General features: G+C 44.8%; 1 long non-coding RNA gene across 1 annotated transcript; it reads left to right on the forward strand.

The window, feature by feature from the left end:
- The first annotated feature begins 453 nt into the window (after positions 1-453).
- On the forward strand, positions 454-18818 carry LOC139046449 (uncharacterized). The gene is made up of 4 exons (XR_011506544.1): positions 454-712; positions 1941-9438; positions 11459-11570; positions 17278-18818. It is a non-coding gene; the product is annotated as an uncharacterized lncRNA (long non-coding RNA).
- Positions 18819-21211: the final 2393 nt, after the last annotated feature.

Consider the following 21211-nt stretch of genomic DNA (forward strand, 5'->3'; position numbering starts at 1 on the left):
AGCAACTTTTCTTTATCCTTGAGAAGAACATCCTGACGTGCTCCAGACCACTAGATGCCCAGGAACTTTATCAAGGTAGTGGGCCCATGAATTTCCCTGGCATTTCTCTCTCACCCTCTGGTAGTCATGGATCTTAGTAAGGCAGCTGTTATGGACCGAATCATTTCCCCTTCAAATTCAGATGTTGAAGCCCAACCCCCAATATGATTGTATTTGGATAGAGGGCCTTTAGAGAGGTAGTTAAGGTTAAATGAGGTCATAAAGTGGGGGCCTAATTCTCTAGGACTGATGTCCCTATCAGAAGAGGAAGATGCATCAGAGCTCACTCTCTCTCCCCAGGTGTGTACAAAGGAAAGGCCACAGGAGAACACAGGGAGAAGGCAGCCACCTGCAAGCCAGGAAGGGAGGTCTCGCCAGAAACCAAACCTTGACCTTACGCTTCCAGCCTCCAGAACTGTGAGAAAACAAATATCTGCTGTTTAAGCCGCTCAGTATGGTATTTCGTTACCGCAGCCTCAGCTGACGAAGACAGAATCTAAAGTACTTGTTACTTCCTGATGATCGGATCCAAACTGCATATTTCCAGCAATGTGTGTGATATTTCATAGGCTATCAAAATAATCGAGTTCCCTACAAACTAGATTACGGCAGAGAAGGAAAGTGGACACAACTCTGAAGCAAGGCTGTGGAGGCATATTGCTGACCCTGCCAGGTAAGAGCAAACTTCTTCTGGTACTTGCAAGTTAGAAATACAGATGTATGAAAGCATTTGTCAGATCAATAGCCATATATCAAATTCCAGGAGCTGTGTTGATATTTTCCAGGAAAGGTGCCACTGTTTGGAACAGCAGCTGCTATTGGAGTTACCATGTAATTAGTTTATGATCATCCAAAGTGCAGTTACTTTCCCAAAAGGCCCAACAGATAAATTAAATAGAGATGTAGCAATAGTACTCAAAATGTAATACTCAAAAAGAGTAACCTGGTCAAAGTTTACTGCAGAAATACTACCATTATCCCTACCCCTGTGTCTTTCAAGTCTTTGATGATCATACTAATCTCAGCAATCCACTCAGAGACATGACATATACATGTATATATATTTATATTTTTTTGGTTTACTGTCCTAGAAGGAAGGAAGAGTTCAAGGGACTTCCACCTGTTGCTTCCTACCACACAAGCATCAGGGACCGGAGGTGCATAGCCTTCTAGTTGTTGATTGTATTCCAACTAGTACTGTCAGGCACTCGGAAAATAACAGGAAAGTGAGTCCATGAGCCAACTGGACCCATGGTGAGACTTGGGCCAAACCCCATTTATTATTTTATCAACATAAGCCTTTCCTTTGACTAGGGAAACACAGCAGCATTATTAATCCTACAAATTAGCATCAGTTCAGAGCCAGTGTCCATTGTGCTACAAAAGTTTCTCCCACTTTTCCCATTGTACTTCCATCCTATTAAATGGATGCTGGTCCTTTTGGGGAAGACTTGCAGAGATATTTACAGAATATGCTTGTAGCAATGTCGCAGAGTCCTCGGTTGTGTGATTGTTTAATTACTCTACTCCCGTTGGACTCCAAGGTCCATAAACACAGAAGCCATGTTTGCTGGCTCACCCTCACGTTCCCAGAACCTAGCAGAGTGCCTGACACAGAGGGGGCACATGAATCTTTTCTGGATGAATGAAGCAGGGAAGGGCTGTGGGAAAGGCACACACTCAGGGCTGGACCAACCTCACACAGAGATTTGGAACCAAAAGCCCTAAAGAGTTGTCATAAAGAGTGCCCTGTATCTAAGCTTGTGCATCTGTCTTCCTGAGGCTCCTTGTTGGTGACAGCTCAGCAGGACCAGATCCAGTGTTCAGAGTACTGGATCTTGGCCATCTCTCAACTCTTTTTGGCCATAGACAGATTGTTTTCCCCCTACTTTACCTCACAGGTCTCCACCTCCAGGTTTCCCAAGTCTCAACTCCAAGGATGAATCTTGGTTGAACACAAAAAGGATTGAAGAAGTGACAGCCCAATTTCTGAGGTTGAGTATCAAGTCACCCTTGACATCTATTTGAGTCTGGACTCCTGCCCCATACATGTTCGTGGGCATCTGGTGCCCCAGAGTCTGAGGCCTTGACTTTGTAACCTGTGTGGTCATTTGATGGCTAGGATTCTACTTGCCTCCTCCGTCTACCTCACTCATCTTACCAGCACCCCCCAACCCCTTGCCAGAGGCCCTTCGACAAAATTCCCTGATACCTGCTCAGAGGTTCACTCTGATACCATACCCTCCAACATATTTCTAATTCGTTTGCTTTTGTTTTGTAATATGTTTAGTTGATCGCAGAAAAGTTGCACAATAGTAGAGACTTCCCATAAACTCTTCGTGCAACTATCAAATCAGGAAATTGCCACTGGTAGAGCACTCTTGACTAGACTGTAGATCTTGTTGAAATGTCACCAGTTTTTCTATGAATGTCCCTTTACTGCCCCAGGATGCAACCCAGGACCCACATCGTGTTTAGTTGTATTGTCTCCAGTCTATGACAGTTCCTCAATCTTTTCTTGTGTTTCATGACCTTGACATCTTTGAAGAATATCAGTAAGGTATAACAGAACTTCTCTCCATTTACATCCTGTAAAATATTTTAAAAGGTAATATTAGGGGGCTGGCCCCAGTGACCTAGCGGTTAAGTTCAGCGTGTTCCGCTTTGGCAACTGGGGTTCAGTTCCCAGGCGTGGACCTACACCATGCTGCAGCAGTGACCCACATACAAATTAGAGGAAGACTGGCAATGGATGTTAGCTCAGGGCCAATCTTCCTCAGGAAAAAAAAAAAGGTAATATTACATCATATTATTTCTGGCTTAAAATTCCTGTTTCCATATCACTTACAGAAGAACGTCTTAAGCTTCCCATCTGGACATATGGACTCTTTATCATCTGCTCCTGCTGTCATTTCATCACTTTTCCCATAAGGCCCCAGCATCACCCAATTCTGCAGCCATCCTGAACCCCTTCTAACAAACATGTTCCAGCATCTTTGTCCTCACCACACCTGAAAGGCTTTTTTTCCTTCCCTTTATCTACCATGCCAACTCCTAATCATTATTCAAGACAATGTTATTCAGGTAACTAATGCTAGAAGCTACAATGACCCCTAAGTCTTAGTGGCCCACCATAATAACAGTTCACTTCTCATTCACTCAAGGTCTCACGTGGATGCGCCTGGTTGGGTGGCTATCCTGGGAAACTCCCCTCCAAGTGGAGGAAACATCTTGGGACACTGTCATGCCCAAAACATACCTCCTAGGATCACCACTGAAGGTGGGAAAAAGGAGAAGTACATGTGGAAGTTTTTGTTTTGTTTTTTCTATAGTACAAGCTAATATAGGCTCACATCATTTCTGCCCGTATTACATTGATCAAAACCAATTACATGGTCCCACCCATGTGCAAGAGAACATGGAAATGTAGTTTCCTGGATCCCAGGAGGAAAATGAAGCAGCTTAATAAAGTTATAGCATGGTCTCTGCTCCTGGCCACCCTTCTGTTTATCAAATTCCTTTATTTTTCTTCCCACATAATACAACTTGCTCACCCTCTTCCCAAGAGAGAGAACTTGAACACCCCTCCAGTTACAGCATCCAACTCAGAGCCCAGGATCTCTGAATGGATCAGGCCTCTCCACGAAGAACAGGGGCAGCTCCTTTTGGTCTGGTCTCCTGTGATCTGAGAAATAAGTTTTCTGCCACACTGCTTCCCAGATTTCCAGTCTATAGTGGTGGATCAGGACAGGAGAACTGCACAAACCCTTCCATCTGAGAAAGCAAGGATGGAAGCCTTGCATCCATCCCTGGTCCATCCTTCAGTCCTGCAGGACAGGTGTGGTGATGTTTCCCTGCTTTGGATGCTGGGGAAATTCTAATTAGACCCTGCGTTCGCTCTCCGAAAACCCATGGTTATGTCCCCAGACTTCACTCACACACTGGGAGCTCCTCGTTGCTCATTGTTATTCACAGCCACATAAGAATAGACTTTGGGTAGGAGGTCCTCCTTGGGGCAGTACAGTTTTGGGAGCTCACTTCCTGTTTTGGAAAGACTGAGGACTCAAAGATTGTTTTAAAATTCCAAAAAACCAAAGGATTTTTTGGTCTAGACTCATGGTATTCTTGGCAGTGCAATTGTCGCAAAAACTTAGTGACTTCTGATTCATTTGCCTCCTGTCGATTCCATGTACCGATAACCACACCGAAGAGCTTTCCTGGACATCATTCTGGAATCTCCTTTGTTCCTCTGCCTCCTTACTCCTGTGATATTCTCTCTGAACGTCACGCAGCCTCTTTGAGGTCATTGAGCTTGGGTAGGAAGTCTACATGCTTACTCACACCTTTGCCCTGAGTCACTCTATTTCACTCAGAAAGTTCACCAGAACTTTGTCAGCTGAAATTATTCTTTATTCCCATATTTTACTGTTTGGGGACTAGAAGCAGTTACTTTTTACAACCCTACCAAGGCCCTGAATTTCTGCACTCTCTATTACCTTTTATTTTTTGCTGATGAACTAGCCAGTTATTTCCTGAGCTCATCTCTTTCTTTTATTGCCTTCCCAAACAGAGCCAATTCCAATTAAAACACATTTCTAACTTTCCATTTTCCAACAACTCTCCCAACCAGCCCAGAGTAATGGGGTCTGCCTTCCAAGTCTCTGCAGGTGACCATTTTGCCAGATACTTCATCACCACATGACATAGATGTCCAGCCACCTAACATGCTATGTTTCTTCCCCACCTCTTGCCCAACTGATAAGAAAACGGCCATATATGTGTTGTTAGAGCACAACCCACTGCAAGATACCAATTTCCATGTTATTAAATAAATCATGCTAGTTGTTGTAGACAACTTCCAAATTTCAGTGGCTCAACAAAATAAAAGTTTATTGAGGATTTTCCAGTTAGGGCACCGTCCTGCAGGCAGTGACTCAGCGACCCAGGCTCCTTCCATCCTGGAATGCTGCCATCTCCAACATGTGCCTCCAAATTTGCCACAGGAGAAGGAAAGAAAGGATCAGGTGTGCAAGGTATTTTACGGACTAACCTGGAAGTGTCGTCCATCACATCTCCCCATATTCTCTTGGTTGGAATTAGTTTCATGGCCCCACTCAGGATACAATGGGGCTGGTAAATGTCATCATCTTGGGTACTCAGAAGGGAATTAAATGGTTGACAATAATTAGAATTATTTCTGCCACAAAGATCAATCTGAAATGTCACCTCATGTCTTTGCAGAATCAGGCATTTCTCCCTCCACTTAACATATGTCTTGTACATATCTGTATTATGGTACTTACCACATTGTACTAAAAATTATTTTATTGACGAGTCAGGTAACGAGTGCGTCAAGGTTAAGAGCTGTCCTCTATTCATCTCCATAGCACCGCAGCCTGGCACTCTGCCCACAGCAAGAGCTGAATGAGAGCTTGCTGAGGGGATGTTGAGATGGAAAAGAGGCGGAGCTAAGAGTGGACATTGAGAGTCTGTCCTCTCTGCAGGGTCGGATGGGGTTTCTCTGTTAGGAAGAGAACAATTGGGGATTATTATGAGAAACATTTTCTAATAAAAATGAAAGTAACATTATACTCTTTTTCCTTTATTCATATGGGAAAATTGTCCCCGCCCCGCCAACCTCAGCATTCACTTTGTGGTTTTGTATTTCCCAATGGGTTATTCTCAACACAATGCAAGTTCTCAGTAGAGGTTATTATTCATATTTCTTTGAATAACATCTCCTGTCCTGAATTAAACTGTTACTTATAATAGAAAAAAATGGTTTATAAAATATGGGCATTGGACATTTTGAGGACCCCATTCAGAACTGGGAGGGTGACGTGCAGGGAGTCTGTCCCCTGAAGATTTAGGACTGTGGCCCAAGGCTTCTCTATTCAAGGAGCCCAGGATAGAAAACCTTCCTATTCAGGCTTCCTATTAACTGATGGAAATATATAGAAAAGCGGAACAATAGCCCATTGTTTACTCTCAATCCAAGAAACAAAGGGCTCCTGATGAGGAGAAGGGATTCTGAACATCATCTGAGATGCCATCTGGCTCCTAGGCTGGGCATGTGAGTGCGGAGAAGGAAGCTGCTCAGAGTCCTGGGGACAGAGGGAGTCTGCCACCAGGAAGGATGTGCCAGGACCAGATAGGTGGTGGTGGGGGTGGGGGGCACTACATCTAGGGGACAGCATCAGAGGCGTGGACAGCATAGGTTTATATTTATCTAGATGGTTTTCTAGCAGGTGGAGGTGTTTTGTTGTAAAATAATTAGAACATTGTGAGAATTTTCTGACAGGTAGACATGAAGTGTCTTGAAGAAGGGTACCTTTTTATAGCTTGCCCCAAAGCACCACCTGAGCTAGTTGCAGCCACAAGGAGGCAACCCCCTGCCCCTAACCAGTCCAGGGCCAGGCTTGGAGAGGGGTCAGCTGTGTGAACGGTGACACATGTGTCCTGGAATCCGACTCCTGGGAAGGTGACCCTTGGCTGGAGTTGATGCACCTGCCTTTGAGAAATCCATTCACCACAATGATCTGCTCTGTGAAGCAGATGGTGAAGTTAAATGCCCATTTTCCCAGGCCATCTTTGACAGGAGGGCAGTGGAACACAGCCCCCTAAAATCAGAACCTCAGAAACATCCTGCGGGAAACCCTCATGGGGCGGGGGAGGGGCGGGGACGCTCTCAACTGAAGCAAATGTATGTCCCAGGCTGACTCCCATCACAGGGATGAACAAACACTGTCAGAGAGCAAAACGTCCTCTCGTTCCACTCGGCTGTTTTTTTCTTTAATTAATAGATTTTACTTTTCAGAGTTTTTTTTTCTTAAGATTTTATTTTTCCTTTTTCTCCCCAAAGCCCCCTGGTACATAGTTGTGTATTTTTAGTTGCAGGTCCTTCCAGTTGTGGCATGTGGGATGCTGCCTCAGCATGGCCTGATGAGCACAGCCATGTCCGCGCCCAGGATCCAAACCGGTGAAACCCTGGGCCGCCAAAGTGGAGTGCGAGAACTTAACCACTCGGCCACGGGGCCGGTCCCTAGAGCAGTTTTATGTTCACAGAAAAGCTAAGTGGAGAGTACAAAGATCCCACATAGCTTCTCTCCCCACACAGTTTCCCCTATTGTTAACATCTTCCATTAGTGTGGTGCATTTGCTACAGCTGATGTTATAATTAATAATAGAATAATAATAGTTAAAGTAAAATCTAAGTAGCGTTTAAACTTAATAATTAAAATAAAATAATACAAAATTTATAAAATAAAATAGTACAAAAATTTAATAATAAAATTTAAATAATGAATAAATTAAATACGTTATTATGAATTAATAATATAATACTAACACATTATTATTAACTAAAGTCTGAAGTTTACATTAGGGTTTGCATTCTTTGGGTTTGGACAAACATACAATGACATGTATCCATCATTATGTATCATACAGAATAGTTTCACTGCCCTAAAAATCCTCTGTGCTCCACCTGTTCATCCATCCTCCTCAACCCTTGGCAACCACTGATTTTTTACTGTCTCCATAGTTTTGCCTTTTCCAGAATGTCACATAGTTGGAATTGTACAGTATGTAGCTTCTTCAGATGGGCTTCTTTCACTTAGCAATACGCATTACAGGTTCTTCATTGTCTTTTTCTGGTTTGATAACTTTTTTTTTTTGCTGAAGAGGATTTGTCCAGAGCTAACATCTGTACCAATCCTCCTCTATTTCATACGTGAGACACCTCCACAGCATGGCTGCCAACAAGTGGCGTAGGTCTGCGCCCAGGAACCCCCGCTGCTGAAGCAGAACACACCGAACCTAAAAACTAGGCCACGGGGCCAGTCCCTGATAGCTCATTTTTTAAAATCTCTGAGTAATAGTCCATTGTCTGGATGTACCACAATTCCTTCATCTGTTCATCTATTGAAAGGCATGGTGGTTGCTTCTAAGTCTTGGCAATTACAAGTGAAGCTGCTATAAACCTTTGTGTGTAGGTTTTTGCACGGGCATAAATTTTCAACTCATTTTAACTAGGTAGGTAAACATCTAGGGGCATGATTGATGGATGGAAGGACAGGTATGTTTAGTTCTGTAAGAAACCACTAAACTGTCTTCTCAAGTGGCTGCACCCTTCTGCATTCCCACCAGCAATGAATGAGCGTTCTTGTTGCTCCACATCCTTGTCAGCAATTGGAGTTGTCAGTGTTTTGGATTTTGGCCATTCTAATAGACATGTAGTGGTATCTCACTGTTGTTTTAATTGGCAATTTCCTGATGACATATGAGATTGAGCATTTTTTCATATGCCTGTCACTCAGTTTTTCTAATAGGCTTAATTTCTTAGTCAAAGCAGAAAGAATTGGCTTGTCGTTATGGGAGAAATATGTTTCTAGACTGATTGGGTTAAACATTCCCTTAACACATCTTTCAAAAGTGATGGGCAATGATACTAAGGCCAAGTAACATTTCTTTTCTAGACACTTGCTAATTAGATAGCTAGATCACTGCTAACACAACGGGGAATAACTGATATCTGCCCCAAGGAGCCTGTTGGGAGTGGAGTTGTCTCAGCCATGTGAGCCTTTGAGAACAGATTTTGCTGCTTTGCCATGAGGAGAAGCAACCAATCCAGACTGTTGAATACTTTGCAAAGAGCTAGACACTAATTTGAGATATTTCTATAATCCTGCCTCCCACGTGTATATTTTAGACCAGACCAGCCAGATAAGAGAGAAAGGAAATTGTTGCCTCACTGAGAGAACCAGCTTGTTTTTAATTCTATCAAACGGAAGAGGTTAAATTTAGTGCTTGCTCCAGCAAATTCTCCACATGCTAATATTTATTAAGGCATTGACACGTATCTATTAAGGACTAGCGTGTCAGCCACGGCGAGAGATGCAAACAGCAGTGGCTCACTCCTCCCCGTGATGGGAAGACAGGATTAATGTGCAGCCCACGGCAGGGATAGCAAACATCCACAAATAAGAATGGAACGGCCAGGAGTTTCAGTGTCTGCTTGACAGTGACGCTTGAGCTGTTTCAGTCTCTAGTTTGACTTTGACAATTAGAACTGTCTGCTCTGAGCTGCACCACCCAAAGAAGGAACTGCTAATATGGGACTGTGTGACAGACTGGTGACTGTTGGTGTGAGATCCTCAACAGGAGCCTGCAGTGCTCAGGGTGCGCAGATGGTTCCTGGAGGTCCCCTGACTCACAGCTTCAGTTATTTTCCTCCTTAAGCATTAGAGAATAATGAAACTCCAGTGCTCTGAAATGTCTCTTTAAGTCAATATTTTCAGGAATCCGGGCCAGACTCTTCCGAAGTTCACCCAGACCTGTAAAGCTTTGTTGCTCTTCATCCTCATGCTGGTCAAGCTCTGCCGAGCATCACTCCACGAGGTGAGATGGGAAGGGAGTTGTCTTTGCGTTGTCTGAGGCTTGTCTCTGGCTCAAGGATCCTTTATTTACTATGGTTTTCACTCACCTCTGAGTATTACATAAAGCTTTTCCAAATATTTTCTCTAAAACATAGAGTTTTAACAATCACAGTCATTCTTTCTTAACCAGCTTATTTGTAGATATTGAAGAACTGTTTCTTCCAGTGTAAGCCATAAAGCACCCTGGTTTCCAGCATCTTCCTAGAGGAAATGTAAAGTTAGGGAGGTAGTCTGCAAAAGGACGCTGGTGGGCAGGTTTCTTCTTTGACCAGGAGGGCTGCATACACAAACCTTTAAGAGATCTAGAATGTCACCTCCCCTTTTCCATCTGGGGCAGAAACAATGCTTCAGTGTGGGACGAGCTGCATGAATGATACAACCCCTTAGCCCTCAGCTTAATGCTAAGACCCTCCTTCAACTCTCCATGCCCCAGTCCCACTGCACCCATCTTGCCTCATCTCTGGTGGCGTAGAGGCCCACTATCCTTCTGGAAAGCAGGTGCTTGGTGTTTAAGACTTCATGTTCTGTTCTGCAGACACACACCAGTCCATTTGCCAACAGGTGTTCTGACGGACCACAAAAGGCTGAGGAATTTTTACATTGCTCCATTAGATATATATGCACTTTATGTAAAACTGATTGCTTCAAGAGAACCAGGAATTGAAGAAGTAACAACATAGTTCATTTGTATTGTATTTGACAGAGATGAGGTTTTCATAAATGAAAGGTGAACATTGTGAAATATTACCTTTGAATTCCGTTAGTCAGCGGTAACATATATATATGACTTTCCAGCCCCATTTTCTTCAGGGAAAAGTGGAGAATGTCATTAAAAAAATAAAACCTGGGCAAGTGGTCTGCTTTCAACAGTTTCTAAACTGGGTCACAGTTGATTGATAGTGTTAATTAGATCCCGTCACTTGAAGTCCTTGCAGTTCAGGAAAACTATTTTGCTGACTTAGCAGTGCCGTTTATTTTCTTCTGACAAACTGGGTTTTGAAATGACCTAAGGTAGCTAGGACAATGGGACCAGAGCATCCCACTGCCGCTGGGGTTAGAACACGAAACAGACAAAAGGCGGTCTTGTAATAAAAATGGTCTGGTTCTTTGCTAGCCAAAACTGATGTCCTGGATATTTGTCTTTACTGTTTTGAAAACTTTCCCGCCCCTGGTTAATGGTGGTTTTCAAAGAGAGCAAGCTGTCATACTCTTTATAATTGTGTTAATTATCTATTGCTGCATAACGACAGCACCATGAATTTAGAGGGGTAGAACAACACAGGTTTATGACTGCAGAGTTCTGAGGGTGGGGAGTCTGAGCGCAGTTTGGTGGGGTCCTCTCTGCAGGGTCTCCCCAGGCTGCGGTCAAGATGTCAGCTGAACCGGGGTCTCATCAGAGACCTACTGGGGAGGGATCTGCTTCCAAGCTCCTGTGGTCATTGGCGGCTTTCAGTTCCTGCGTGTGGGGCTGAGGGCATCGGCTTCTTCCTGGGAGTCTGCTGGGGGCCACTCTCAGCTCCTTGCCACGTGGCCCTCTCCACAGGGCAGCTTCCAACATGGCAGCTGGCTCCTTCAAAGCCAGCTAGGGAGTATCTCTCCACAGATGAGTGTTAACAATCTTACGTGTCGTAATCACATACACGTATTCACACTCCTCCTGCCACCTTTGCCCTGAGGAGGGGTAATGGTTCTTTTCATGTGTTAACTTGACTGGGACGTGGGGTTCCCAGATATTTGTCTAAACATTATTCTGGGTGTGTCTGTGAGAGTGTCTGGATGAGACAGTATTTGATTCCGCAGATTGAGTAAAGCAGATGGCCCTCCCGAGTGTGGCTGAGCCTTGTACAATTAGTTGGAGGCCTGAACAGAACAAAAGGCTGAGTAAGAAAGGATTCTCTCTCACTGCCTGACTGTCTTCCGGCTGAGATGTAGGTCTCCTGCCCTCAGACTGGAATTTTGCTGTTGGCTCTCCTGGTGTGCAGGTCTTCGGACTCAGACTGGAACTACATTGCCCACTTTCCCTGAGTCTCAGCTTACCAAGGGCAGACAGCGGGGCTTCTCAGCCTCTATGATTATGTGAGCCGATTCCCTATGGTAAGTTATATATATGACTCTAATGTATATCTCCTATTGGATTGGTTCTGTTTCTCTGGAGAACCCTGACTAATACAGGGGAGGATCACACAAGAGTGTGAACGCTGGGAGGTGAGGATCATGGGGGCCAATGTAAATTCAGTCTGCTACAATAACACATCTTGTGAAGTTATTAAATCTTCTACTTATGTGCAGAAAAATGTCACTTTAAGAGCACAAGACAAGGAAGTGAAGGTGCTCATGGACTTAAAAAGGAATCAGTGAGCTAAGACCATGGGGCAGCGGAGTATCTTTCTCGTAAGTGGAGGATTTCAATAGTATTTGTGTGCAGAGTTGAATGCACCATATTGATACCCCTCAATAACACAAATAGAATCTTTTAACATCTGTTAAGCACATCCATGTGCCAGACAGCATCTGAGAACTTTCCAAATCTTATTTCACTTACTGCTCACAACTGCGCCAGGTGGCCAATTCTATTATTAACCTTGTTTGGCAGATGAGGAAACTGAGGCAAGGAATTTAGGCGACTTGTTCAAGGTCATGTGAGTAAGGAAACAGTGGAGCCAGGATTCAGCCCAGTGCTGCTAACTGCTCTGCGTGTCCCAACAGCCCACTAAATCAGGGCTGGTTAATTTTAATGAATGGTCAATTCACGTCCCCTGAAACTCAGAATTTCTGGGCAGGTCGGGACACAATGGAAGATCAAGGCAGTGATGGGCAGGAGGAGAGGCATCACATCGGGCTGGGACAGAGGCAGAGGAGCCCCAGCGAGGAAAAGCACAGGGAGGTGCAACCAGGACTAAAAGCCAAGATGGCAGCACACCAGGTGCCCCAGGACGTCTGGAGATGGAGCGACCCAGTTAGAATGAGAGGTCTGTGCTGCCCATGTGACAAAAGGGCCCCCATCAGAGTGAGGGTCCGTGGCAGCAGCAGCGGAGACTCACAGAATGAAAGCTCCAGGGTGGCCAGGGGCAGACCGCAGGGCGTCATTCCCGGTGATGCATGTGGCTAAAGGCACCTAGAGGTGTAGCCTCAGAGGGCCAGCACACCTGAATCCTCAAAACAGCCCCCAAATATCTCCAGAAAAAAGCAAGATGTGAGTTCCTCTCTTATGAATTCTCCCTTTCATCTACATCAAATCTGATGGCTTCTGTTTTCCCTCGGTTGTTCTAAAATATAATTGGATTTCTAAACTATGGATTCAAATCTAAAGTTTGTAAAAAGTTGATTCAAATGAGTTTTTTAGAACTAAAAGTCTTTTCTCAGGCTGCCAACAGTAACTGCAAATCTCAGAGCGCCAGTTGCAAGTGTGCACTGGAGGTGGGGTTGGTCCACAGGAGCCCCCACCGGCTCCTGGCTGGCCAGGGGAGGGTGAGGCTGCCCGTGGGGGATGGCTTCGTCTCATGAGCTGACCCGTCGGGTATCCAGTCACTCTGGCATTTCTCTTCTCTGAGTTGTAATGTCAAGAGGGTACTACCCAACAGGACAGGGGGTCCTTGAGATGGCATCAGTGGGACAGAGTAGTCCAACCTGCAGTGCCTTGGAACCCAGAAGAGAAATCCCCCCTGGACCCAGCAGAGAGGGAAGTCTCCGGAGGAGATTGAGAAGAACTGCACCAACATGACGCCTGTGCTTCTCCAAATGGACAAGAGGGCAGAGGAGTGGAGGCAACTCCTTCAGTGCGTCCCCAGAAGGCTGATGGTGGGCGAGGACCTGGAGCAGACTGATCAGCATCTGGACAAAGGTGGACCGGGATTGGTCACCGCAGTGGCCTGGGTGGAGATTGAGACACCGCAGAGGGTTGTCATCCCCTCACTCGGCCTTGTGTTTATTTTTGTCACGTTTTCCTACCGGCGGCTATTTTAGGTACTTATTTATTTCTTGCCCGTCACCACGCCTGGGCAAGAACTGCTTTACTCGCCCGTCTGCCCCAGTGCCTCTGACTGCAGTGCTCAGTGAGGAGTATGGAATGCACTCCTGGCCTGGAGAAGCATCTTTTGAGGATGGCATGGGTACAACAAGTTCTCTGCGTTGCTGGATTTCAGTTTGGCCAGGACAGCCAGTGGGCGTGGTTTTTCCACAGGTAGCAGCCGATTGAGTGGACAGCAGAGAGCGGGGGACGGAGGCCGCACCCGGTGGCCCCTCTGAGGGAGGATCCTGGACGCAGGTGGTCTGGGTGAGAAGCAGGTGTGAGGTAGGGAGAGAAGTCTCTGCCAGATAGCGTGCCGGATGCTACCAAGCCGGGAGCCGGGGGCCTGCTGAAGGGGATTCTGAGTCAATGAAGGAAAGGGACGGACGAGCTGATGGGAAATCACTTGAGGTTAAAGCAGATAAGGTAGTGGGCAATTGTAAGAAGATTGCAATTTTGGGAACACGGCCTGACTTCAGCCCTGCATGCTAAGTCAGTCCCTCCCTCTGTCCCGCACCCTGGGGAACACCAAGGCGTAACCACAAGGTTGAGGTTGGAAGGAAGGCCCAGCGAGGCAAGAGTGGACAAGCTCGAGAAGCCCGCCCCTCGAACCTGGGGGCAGTGAGAGGAGGAAGGAGACGGTCTTCAGACCCTGGGCCAAGGAGGGGAGAGGGTCAGACAGGCCAGGAAAGCACTGTGGGAAAGGCTTTTGTCTCTGCCCCAGCCCCAGGGTAGCCACAGCAGAGTAATTTGGGCAGAGGGAGGCAAGGTGTGGGCAAGTGGGAGGCTCCCAGGAGCCTGCAGATGCCAAGAGGCGGCTCCAAAGGAAGCAGAGCTGTGGGTGGGGTGGCCAGCGCCTCACCAGGCCGTGGGAAGAGCTGTGGGCTGGGTGCCTGGACGCACCTGGTTCCCTGAGGATTCCAAACCATAAGGGACGGCTGTGGATGGGCAGAGCGAGCCAGGGGGCACTGGCCCTCACCAGCGAGAGAGGGTCTGGCACACAGGTTCCCTGAGGAGAGGCTGAAGCCCCCAGCGGGCGGTTTCCCTGAAGAGCAGCCTCTGTCTTGGACTGGCGGACAGCGCCAGGGGCCAAATCGAATCCCAGCTATGAGCTCGTCACGGTGGGGGTGGGACACATGTTCAGATGGAAAAACAAAGACAGTGGGCCCTCCCCAGGGGGGCAGAAGAAGTTGAAGGGACCAGGAAACACTGAATCACTCTTAAGCTGCAGGTTCTAAAGTCACAATTTGTATGGCAATCCTGAACCTCCTCACGGCCCAAAGATGCCCCCAAATCTCAACCTTGGTGAAGCCGGTCAGGGCTGGGGCAGCACTTTGAGAACAAGTAACAGAGTGGAGGGGCGGACGTGGGGGTTCCAAACTGGCTCACGGAGGGGCTTTAGCTTCTGGGAGTTACTTCTGCCCAAGAGGGCCCCCCGAGGGGACACCCAAACAGGTTGCCTTGTGCACCTACTAATTTGCTTCCAAGGAGACAGAGTTCCAAGACTTTTATGGGATGAAAATACACAGGCCAGTAGTGTTTGGCAATATGGACTTGAACGACCTTTAGCCAGTGGTAGCAACAGGCACAATGTTATCCAGACTGTCCTCTTGACTTTTTTTTTTTTTCCTTTTTGAGGAAGATTAGCCCTGAGCTAACATCTGCCAATCCTCCTCTTTTTGCTGAGGAGGACTGGCCCTGAGCTAACATCCGTGCCCATCTTCCTCTACTTTATACGTGGGACGCCTGCCATAGCATGGCTTGAGAAGCGGTGCCATGTCCGCATCTGGGATCCAAACCGGAGAACCCCGGGCCGCCGAGAAGCACAACGTGGGAACTTAACCGCTGCACCACTGGGTGGGCCCTGGAAGATGTCTGACTAATGGCCGTAAGATTTCTATCTATAGGAAGACTTACCTGCAGAAAGTGGGAAGGATAGTTAACCCTCTGAATGCTGAATGAGGTCATCTCCCGGCTGCTGTTATTAATTGTTTACGTCAGTCAATCAATGTTCTATGTAAATAATTAGCATATGACCGTCTGAACACTTTAACACGTTAACTGTCAGCCTTCCAGTTTTTCTTTTTTTTTAAAGATTGGCCCTGAGCTAACATCTGTTGCCAATCTTCCTCTTCTTTTTTTTCTTCTTCTTTTCTCCTCAAAGCCCCTCAGTACATACTTGTATATACTAGTTGTGGGTCCTTCTAGTTGTGGCATGTGGGATGCGGCCTCAGCATGGCCTGATGAGCGGTGCCATGTCTGCGCCCGGGATTCGAACCGGCGAAACCCTGGGCTGCAGATGCGGAGCACGTGAACTTGATCACTCGGCCATGGAGCTGGCCCCTAGTATCTTAATCATTTCTTGACCAGCTGCGAGTCTCTAGGAAGAGCAAAGTAGGACAACTGTACAGTAATGATTTTTGTTTGTGCATCCCATTCTTTGTAGTGCTAAGCCTTTGAAAATGAAATTATTTTTATTTATCCAAATTAAACATTTATTTTCTTTTTAAATACAGCACTTTAAGTCTAAATTACATTTTGCCTGCCGACTTGAACTGGCCTCTTTTATAAGTATTATGGTCTATACTTAGTGTGTGATAAACTGTTTCCAAACCCTCTAATATCACATTTCTTGTTCAGTTTGCCATGGGATAAGTACTGCTTTTTTTTTTTTTCTGCTTTGTCTCCCTAGATCCCCCCCCCCCCCCGTACATAGTTGTATATCTTAGTTGCAGGTCCTTCCAGTTGTGGCATGTGGGATGCCGCCTCAACGTGGCCTGACAAGCGGTGCCATGTCCGTGCCCAGGAGGTCTCCTTGCTCTTTTGCTCCTCTGGCCTCTACTAGCACGACTTCTTCCCTGACTGTTTCTCTCCAAATCGTAAAAATACTATATCCTCTCTGATTAGACTTGAGGGCCCCCTGCCCTTTTAATTTTCTGTAATGCAAGCATCATATTGTATTTCCTTGTTTGTACATCTGTCTCCATACTAGACCTCAGGTCTACTGAGGGCAAAATTATATTTTGCCTTTTATCCATTTGTCTAATGCAGTGCCTGATCACAGTGGATGTTCCAGAAATGTACTGAGAAACCAGCCCTGCAGATCTCCCTTGGGATATGGGGACTTAGGGAATATAGTATTTACCCTCTGTTAAACTCTCCACTCAGTGTGCAGGCACTGTCATCAAATCTCAACAGGGTCCATGAACTGCTGTGCTGCCTCCTATCCATCCCCCAACAACAGGAATGACCATAAAGAAACGTGGAAGACCCTCTGTCCTGGGAACGCGAGGGCTGCCCCAGGCGCCTGCGTGGAGCTCTCCAAGGTCCTGCGAGTTTCCCGTATGCAGACGCTCTGATTCGAGAGACACGTGTTCCTTATTGTCCATTTTCTCCCTCCCTGTTTATATCTTGGCTTCAGTTTCCTCACAATCTAGACTCCGTATTCTTTCCTTTTTTTTTTTTAAGATTTTATTTTTTCCTTTTTTTCCCCAAAGCTCCCCAGCACATAGTTGTGTACTCTTCGTTGTGGGTTCTTCTAGTTGTGGCATGTGGGACGCCGCCTCAGCGTGGTCCGATGAGCAGTGCCACGTCCGCGCCCAGGACTCGAACCAACGAAACACTGGGCCGCCTGCAGCGGAGCGCGAGAACTCAACCACTCGGCCACGGAGCCAGCCCCATATTCTTTCCTTTTTTTAATCAAAAAGTAAACAATATATGAAACTACAAAGTGTAATGTAACCATCCAGCATAAATACAAACATTTGAAAAGATAATTTGACATATTTGTTTCAGATCCTTCAAACAAACAAGACAGAAAATATACCCATCACAGAATGCTGCAGATGCCTAGATTCCTCTCCTCAGTTCCAGTCTTCTCTCATCTCAAACACAACCAGAGTCATGGACTTGTGTGTTTTCAGCCCATATTTTTCTATTTTTACTACACATATGTCTCCAGAGATACTATAGTTTTATGTTTCCCTTTCAAGTTGCAAACACTGTGAATTCTGCCACTTGCTCCCTTCCTTCACCAGAAAGACAAACAGGTCTTCCTGTTCTAGTCTGAGGCCACCTTTGTCAAGGGTCGCCTTGAAGCAAACCTCCGATCAGCTTTTGCGAAGTGTCTGAAGTCATCCAGGTTAGAGAAGGACTGGAGAGCGTGCTTTTCTGTAATGCCCATGAGTCAAATGTTGGAGCTCCTAGATGATCCTGTGTTTCTTGGTCTTTTGTTATATTTTCTAGTCTTGATTTTACCTTCTACTTCTACCATATTTTGGTTTCTAACTTTCTAGATTCACTGTTCTCAGATAATTTTGTTTTTGTAGCATCCCGTTTTGTGAGTGTAATAATAGCTTTATTGAAGTATAATGGAAAGTAAATGGACTGCATATATTTCCAGTGTATAATTTGATGCATACAGCCATGAAACCTTCATACTTCAACCTCATAATGAACATCAACCCCAAACATTTCCTCATACCCTTTTATAAACCCCTTTTTGTCCTCATCCCCAGGTAAACACTTATCTGTACACAATATAGCATGCACTCTTTTTTGCCTGACTTCTCCCAGGTACCATAATGATTTTGAGATGCGTTCATGTTGCTCCTGGTATTCATAGTCTATTCCTTTTTACTGCAGAGTAATGTTCCATTGTGTGGATACACCACAATAGGTTTAGTCATTCATCTGTTGATGGATAATAGGACTGTTTCCAGTTTTTGGCTATTATAAATAAAGCTGCTATAAACACTCACGTAAAAGCCTTTGTATAGACATATGCTTTTATTTCTGTTGGGTAATTACACACAAGTGAAATGTTTGGATCATATAGTAAGTGTATGTTTAACTTTTCAAGAAACTGTCAGTCTTTTCCAAAGTGGTTGTACCGTTTCACATTCCCACTAGCAATATGTGAGTTTCAGAGCCTCCAGATCCTCGCCAAGCCTTGGTTGGTCATTCTTTTTAATTTTAGTTATTCTAAGAGATGGGTAGTGGCATCTCATTGTGTTTTGTGTTTTTTTGTTTTTAAGATTGGCTCTGAGCTAACATCTGTTATCAATCTTCCTTTTTTTTCTTCTTCTCCCCAAAGCCCCAGTACACAGTTGTATATCCTAGCTGTAGGTCATTCTAGTTCCTCTGTGTGAGATGCTTTCACACAGGGACTGATGAGTGGTGTGTAGGTCCGTGCCCAGGATCCGAACCCTCGAACGCAAGGTGCCGAAGTGGAGTGTGTGAACTTAACCATTCGGCCCCGGGGCCGGCCCTTCGTTGTGGTTCGATTGGTGTTTCTCTAATGACTAAAGATGGTAAGCATCTTTGTCTGTGCTTATTTGCCGTTTGTAAATATTCTTTGGTAAAGTGTCTGTTCAAATCTTTTGTTCATTAAAAAAATTGTTTTAAAATATTTTATTATTGAAAGTTGAGAGTTCTTTACGTATTTGGATATAAAACCTTAACCAGATGTGTGACCTGTAAATTTACATCAGTAGTTCATTCCTCTATGTTGCTGAGTCGTACTCCAGTAGACAATGTCCCACAGTTTGTCTACTCACCTGTTGATGATGAGTCTCCCTGATGTTACAATTTTTTAAAAAACATTTCCCTTTTGGTCCTGGAATAGTATTTTCTCTAGAGGCATTCATTTTTCTTTCACGATGAAGACTTTTCTAAGTATCCAGTGATTCCTGTTCATCAGTTCACATTTTTTAAAAAGCATAGGGAAGCTGAGTGGGAGCCTGTGATGTGGGGGACCATGCCTCCCCACGCTCCTGTGCAGCACGAGGCAGAAGGTGACCAACGATTATGCTGGAGGATCCCTGAAAACTGAAATGTGGAGAATCCTTTCTTTCTCGGATGCTGACTTCTGGTTGCTCTGTTCTCCCCAGGGAGCTAATTTCTATTTATGAAAGGCCCTTGTTTCTTACCCGCACCCCTGCTCCCACCTTGCTTTTCCCTGGGAATGGGTCTATGGCTCATTTCTGGGCTTTATGGGCTGCTTGTGGGGAGCAGGAAGAGAGGAAACACTGTTGTCTGCTCTGTACACAGACTTCCAGTTGGCCCTCATTTTAAGGACAACATTTTGCTTCCTCCCTCCTGTCAGCCCTGGCATCTAGGACCTACCATCTCAGTAGGGCACACTGTGGGCCCCCCATCACCACAGCTCCTCCGTCCTGCTCGACCTGTCCCCGTTCCCTCGTGTGCTGCGGTTGTTCTGCAGTGACGACTCAATCTCGTTCTCTTCATGGGGCCATTCCTCCCTCGCCCTTAATTTCCTTCCCAGTGATCGTAACGGGGTCAGGACAGGGAAGGGAGAAGTAAACGCATATGTTCAGTTCATCATATTTAACTGAGTGCTTCTAAGTGTACTCCTAAAACCCATAAAACCATTCCGAATGTTACTTTTTTTTCTTTGAAAAGGAAATCTCCTTTCCAAATCACTATAGAAAGTAAACAAAGGAAGTTGCAAACAAACAATAAAAACAGAAAATGTGATAGAAGATAGAACATTTTGGTCTAGCAATTAGTAAGAGAATTAGAGCTAACTGGTTAAATGGCAAAGTCAATTTATTAGGTTGTTAAAGAGAACTAAAAGAAATTACATTTAAAAAGTTGGAATGAGAGGATATGTGAAGAAATGCCAGATGAATTTACCAATAACAAAAGCAGTGTGGCAGTATTCTTATCACAGCAGAATTCAAGTCACAATGTTATCTGATGCTGATAACAGATGGAGACTGTTAAGATGGAAAGTTTTGCAAAACAACAGCATCAAAACAGAAAGCAAAACCTATTAGAAATATAAGGAAAATCTGACATGGAAGAAAAGCAAGGGTGCAGAGAATTTTAACAATATAATTAATATGTTTGAATTAATAAACTATAGAACAAACAGGATAAACTTTTTAAAATGGTCTTGTTATTGTTATAAAAGGCTTGAGACTACAAAGGAAACTCAAAATCCACAGAGGAGAAATTTCACAGAAAATCTCTGCTACATCTACACTTGTGAAAAAGAGCAAAAAACCTTTAAATAAAATTCCCCAATGGCTGGAAAGCAAAATCACCATTCCAAACAAAAATTAGTTTCCTAAAAATATTTAGATCAAAGCAAACCTAAGAAGTGCAACTGGAGACGACTCAGGATCATAATTATAGGAATGTTATTAAACTTCAGGAAATGCTATCAAGGTTACTTAGCAGAAACGCGCGGCCTTAAAAGCTAAAAATACGCTTGCTAAGGAATGAAGCACTCCCCCTAAGCAGTTACGAGCACAACAAAAATCTCTCCCCCAAATTAGACTAGTGAAAATAAGACAAAAGCAGATATTAAGAAGTTAGGAAATACAGAGGAAATTACCATAATAAAAGTTAGAGTAAAACAAAAAAAGATAAACTTTGAGAATATCTAAGGAAGACAATAACCCACAAGGTTGGAATGTCCAAGTGGTCATGTTCTCCTCTATACCTGTTGGCAGACCTTCTTTTTCATTGCTGATCCATATGGAGCACATTTGAAAATCTCAAAAGAAATAGATGATTTTTTTAAAAAGCAAAGAAATGATCCCAATGGCTAAGGTAGAAAACAGACCAATAACCATGTAAGAAAATTAAAAAATGCTTAAAAATCACGCAAGAATCCTGACAATCACCTCTATGATTCAATATTGTTCTTGAATTTCTTGCTGTCATAAGAATCAAACAACTAAAGCACCAGCTTTGAATA

This window comes from Equus asinus, chromosome 10 (assembly GCF_041296235.1).
Source record: "Equus asinus isolate D_3611 breed Donkey chromosome 10, EquAss-T2T_v2, whole genome shotgun sequence".
In the NCBI taxonomy this organism is placed as follows: domain Eukaryota; kingdom Metazoa; phylum Chordata; class Mammalia; order Perissodactyla; family Equidae; genus Equus; species Equus asinus.